Source organism: Saccoglossus kowalevskii, chromosome 4 (assembly GCF_978046115.1).
Source record: "Saccoglossus kowalevskii chromosome 4, keSacKowa6.1, whole genome shotgun sequence".
NCBI classification, from domain to species: Eukaryota; Metazoa; Hemichordata; class Enteropneusta; family Harrimaniidae; genus Saccoglossus; species Saccoglossus kowalevskii.
This window is the reverse complement of record NC_140644.1, coordinates 354,399-359,918: the sequence shown is the minus strand read 5'-3', so window position 1 is coordinate 359,918 and position 5,520 is coordinate 354,399. Positions and strand designations below refer to the sequence as shown.

The 5,520-nt window shown below is 34.5% G+C and overlaps 1 long non-coding RNA gene across 1 annotated transcript; it reads right to left on the bottom strand.

The window, feature by feature from the left end:
- Positions 1-843: 843 nt before the first annotated feature.
- Positions 844-1,911, bottom strand: LOC146746166 (uncharacterized). The gene is made up of 2 exons (XR_014929122.1): positions 1,515-1,911; positions 844-1,021 (listed from the first exon to the last, which is right to left on the bottom strand). It is a non-coding gene; the product is annotated as an uncharacterized LOC146746166 (long non-coding RNA).
- Between the last annotated feature and the right edge of the window lie 3,609 nt (positions 1,912-5,520).

Here is a 5,520-nt window from a genome sequence, read left to right as displayed (position 1 = left end):
CTATATGAATAGTTTAGAAACGTAAAATGAAGTACACTATAGGAACAGCTTAGACACGTAAAATGAAGTACACTATAGGAACAGCTTAGAAACGTAAAATGGAGTACACTATAGGAATAGCTTGAAAACGTAAAATGAAGTACACTATAGGAACAGCTTAGACACGTAAAATGAAGTACACTATAGGAATAGCGGCGTTGAAACGTAAAATGAAGTACACTATGGGAATAGCTTGGACACGTAAAATGAAGTACACTATAGGAATAGCGTGGAAACGTAAAATGAAGTACACTATAGGAATAGCGTGGAAACGTAAAATGAAGTACACTATATGAATAGTTTAGAAACGTAAAATGGAGTACATACACTATAGGGACTGCTGAGAAACGTAACATGAAATACACTATAGGAATAGCGTGGAAACGCAAAATGAAGTACACTATAGGAATAGCTTAGACACGTAAAATGAAGTACACTATAGGAGTAGCTTAGACACGTAAAATGAAGTACACTATAGGGACAATCTGATTAAAATCTGATGTAGTGTACAGGCTTTAATTATTTTGGCTATAAACTTATTTTAATTTTATTTTTTATTACTTTTATTATTAATGCCCTTTTATTTTATTATTTTACTTTGATTTTGATTTTTTTAATTCCGCCCTACATACATCTGATCCGACGCCTACGTAAGTCCCGTTCAAATCTCGCGTAAGTAACAGCCAATCACAGGCCCCCTTTTATATAGGCTGTCGGTTGCTTACTTTTCAGGGTAGCGATACTCCACGGGCAATCTTTCTGTAAATTATATTTTACCCACTTGAATAAACCATTAATAGAAAATTGCTAGTATATTTTTATTTACAAAAGAAATTCCACAGCATTTTACAATTTTTGTCATTACATTGAATATTTTGTTCACTTCCAACAAATGTGTACACTTCCTGATACATCTTCGCCAGCCAAGGTTCGTTTATTCAGTCATCGCTTCAATTTTACATCAAACACTGAGCATAATTATCTAGAATGGAAGCAAAAAAATAAGTAAATCGTAATGATTAGAACACTGTAAACAGCTATAGTAAACAATGCAAATTTTAAATTGTATAACGGTCACCGGCCCACGGCATCGACACAGAAAATTGGAGCAAAAAAATATTTCCTGATCAATTGCGATGTGTTCCAAATAAAAAATATTTTATTCCAGTCCAAATCAGCTCAATTACTTTAATAAAGAGTTATTGTATAATGTACAAAATGTTGATACATTTTGATGAATATTTACAGCTACGGCTTCAATACCGTAGACGGTTTTGACCCGATCGTCAACAAAACATCACCCGTCTCCAGGGCAAGCAACTGGAAAAAGACACCGGTGTTCGGTCGAACCGGTGGAAACAAAATCGTCACTCCCAGAATAACTACGCAAAATAACGATCTAAACTCGAACCATTCGAGCCACAATATAAACATAAAAAAATGACTTTCGTTGCATTTGACAATGATAAACTTACCGAAAAGCCGTGTTCTTCTCGGTCGCTAACCTCGGTATTATCCGCCATTTTATTTGAGTGTGTTTGCCACCTGACTTTGCCCAGTGACGTCATCATGTGCGCTATAGAAGAAGGTCTGTGATTCGTTGACTAAAATCGTCGACAGTGGGTCTCGTTGAAATCCCGTTACATAGGCATCGGCTCAGATGTATGTAGGGCGGAATTTAAAAAAAATCACAAAATTAAAATCAAAGTAAAATAATAAAATAAAAAGGCATTAATAACAAAAGTAATAAAACATAAAATTAAAATAAGTTTATAGCCAAAATAATTAAAGCCCGTACACTACATCAGATTTTAATCAGATTGACTATAGGGACAGCTTAGACACGTAAAATGATGTACACTATAGGGACAGCTTAGACACGTAAAATGGAGTACACTATATGAATAGTTTAGAAACGTAAAATGAAGTACACTATAGGAACAGCTTATACACGTAAAATGAAGTACACTATATGAATAGTTTAGAAACGTAAAATTGAGTACATACACTGTAGGGACAACTGAGAAACGTAAAATGAAGTACACTATAGGAATAGCGTGGAAACGTAAAATGAAGTACACTATAGGAATAGCTTAGACACGTAAAATGAAGTACACTATAGGAATAGCTTAGACACGTAAAATGAAGTACACTATAGGAATAGCGGCGTTGAAACGTAAAATGAAGTACACTATGGGAATAGCTTGGACACGTAAAATGAAGTACACTATAGGAATAGCGTGGAAACGTAAAATGAAGTACACTATAGGAATAGCGTGGAAACGTAAAATGAAGTACACTATATGAATAGTTTAGAAACGTAAAATGGAGTACATACACTATAGGGACTGCTGAGAAACGTAACATGAAGTACACTATAGGAATAGCGTGGAAACGTAAAATGAAATACACTATAGGAATAGCTTAGACACGTAAAATGAAGTACACTATAGGAGTAGCTTAGACACGTAAAATGAAGTACACTACAGGGACAGCTTAGACACGTAAAATGATGTACACTATAGGGACAGCTTAGACACGTAAAATGGAGTACACTATATGAATAGTTTAGAAACGTAAAATGAAGTACACTATAGGAACAGCTTAGACACGTAAAATGAAGTATAGTACGAATAGCTTAGAAACGTAAAATGAAGTACAATATAGGAATAGCTTAGAAACGTAAAATGAAGTACACTATAGGAACAGCTTAGACACGTAAAATGAAGTACACTATGGGAACAGCTTAGAAACGTAAAATGGAGTACATTATAGGAATAGCTTAGACACGTTAAATGGAGTACATATACTATAGAGACAGCTGAGAAACGTAAAATGAAGTACACTATAGGAACAGCGTGGAAACGTAAAATGAAGTACACTATAGGAATAGCTTAGACACGTAAAATGAAGTATACTATAGGAATAGCTTAGAAACGTAAAATGAAGTACACTATAGGGACAGCTTAGAAACGTAAAATTGAGTACACTATAGGAATAGCGTGGAAACGTAAAATGAAGTACACTATAGGAATAGCTTAGACACGTCAAATGAAGTACACTATAGGAGTAGCTTAGACACGTAAAATGAAGTACACTATAGGGTCAGCTTAGACACGTAAAATGATGTACACTATAGGGACAGCTTAGACACGTAAAATGGAGTACACTATATGAATAGTTTAGAAACGTAAAATGAAGTACACTATAGGAACAGCTTAGACACGTAAAATGAAGTACACTACGAATAGCTTAGAAACGTAAAATGAAGTACACTATAGGAATAGCTTAGACACGTAAAATGAAGTACACTATAGGAACAGCGTAGACACGTAAAATGAAGTACACTATAGGAACAGCTTAGAAACGTAAAATGGGGTACAATATAGGAATAGCTTAGAAACGTAAAATGAAGTACACTATAGGAACAGCTTAGACACGTAAAATGAAGTACACTATAGGAACAGCTTAGAAACGTAAAATGGAGTACACTATAGGAATAGCTTAGACACGTTAAATGGAGTACATATACTATAGAGACAGCTGAGAAACGTAAAATGAAGTACACTATAGGAACAGCGTGGAAACGTAAAATGAAGTACACTATAGGAATAGCTTAGACACGTAAAATGAAGTATACTATAGGAATAGCTTAGAAACGTAAAATGAAGTACACTATAGGGACAGCTTAGAAACGTAAAATTGAGTACACTATAGGAATAGTGTGGAAACGTAAAATGAAGTACACTATAGGAATAGCTTAGACACGTAAAATGAAGTACACTATAGGAATAGCTTAGACAAGTAAAATGAAGTACACTATAGGAATAGCTTAGACACGTAAAATGAAGTACACTATATGAATAGTTTAGAAACGTAAAATGGAGTACATACACTATAGGGACTGCTGAGAAACGTAACATGAAGTACACTATAGGAATAGCGTGGAAACGTAAAATGAAGTACACTATGGGAATAGCTTAGACACGTAAAATTAAGTTCACTATAGGAATAGCGTGGAAACGTAAAATGAAGTACACTATAGGAACAGCTTATACACGTAAATTGAAGTACACTATATGAATAGTTTAGAAACGTAAAATGGAGTACATACACTATAGGGACTGCTGAGAAACGTAACATGAAGTACACTATAGGAATAGCGTGGAAACGTAAAATGAAGTCCACTATAGGAATAGCTTAGACACGTAAAATGAAGTACACTATAGGAATAGCTTAGACACTTAAAATGAAGTACACTATAGGGACAGCTTAGACACGTAAAATGAAGTACACTATAGGAATAGCGTGGAAACGTAAAATGAAGTACACTATAGGAATAGCTTAGACACGTAAAATGAAGTACACTATAGGAATAGCTTAGACACGTAAAATGAAGTACACTATAGGGACAGCTTAGACACGTAAAATGAAGTACAATATAGGAACAGCTTAGACACGTAAAATGAAGTACACTACGAATAGCTTAGAAACGTAAAATGAAGTACAATAAAGGAATAGCTTAGAAACGTAAAATGAAGTACACTATAGGAACAGCTTAGACACGTAAAATGAAGTACAATATAGGAATAGCTTAGAAACGTAAAATGAAGTACACTATAGGAACAGCTTAGACACGTAAAATGAAGTACACTATAGGAACAGCTTAGAAACGTAAAATGGAGTACATTATAGGAATAGCTTAGACACGTTAAATGGAGTACATATACTATAGAGACAGCTGAGAAACGTAAAATGAAGTACACTATAGGAACAGCGTGGAAACGTAAAATGAAGTACACTATAGGAATAGCTTAGACACGTAAAATGAAGTATACTATAGGAATAGCTTAGAAACGTAAAATGAAGTACACTATAGGGACAGCTTAGAAACGTAACATTGAGTACACTATAGGAATAGCGAGGAAACGTAAAATGAAGTACACTATAGGAATAGCTTAGACACGTCAAATGAAGTACACTATAGGAGTAGCTTAGACACGTAAAATGAAGTACACTATAGGGACAGCTTAGACACGTAAAATGATGTACACTATAGGGACAGCTTAGACACGTAAAATGGAGTACACTATATGAATAGTTTAGAAACGTAAAATGAAGTACACTATAGGAACAGCTTAGACACGTAAAATGAAGTACACTACGAATAGCTTAGAAACGTAAAATGAAGTACACTATAGGAATAGCTTAGACACGTAAAATGAAGTACACTATAGGAACAGCGTAGACACGTAAAATGAAGTACACTATAGGAATAGCTTGGACACGTAAAATGAAGTACACTATAGGGACAGCTTAGAAACGTAAAATGGGGTACAATATAGGAATAGCTTAGAAACGTAAAATGAAGTACACTATAGGAACAGCTTAGACACGTAAAATGAAGTACACTATAGGAACAGCTTAGAAACGTAAAATGGAGTACACTATAGGAATAGCTTAGACACGTTAAATGGAGTA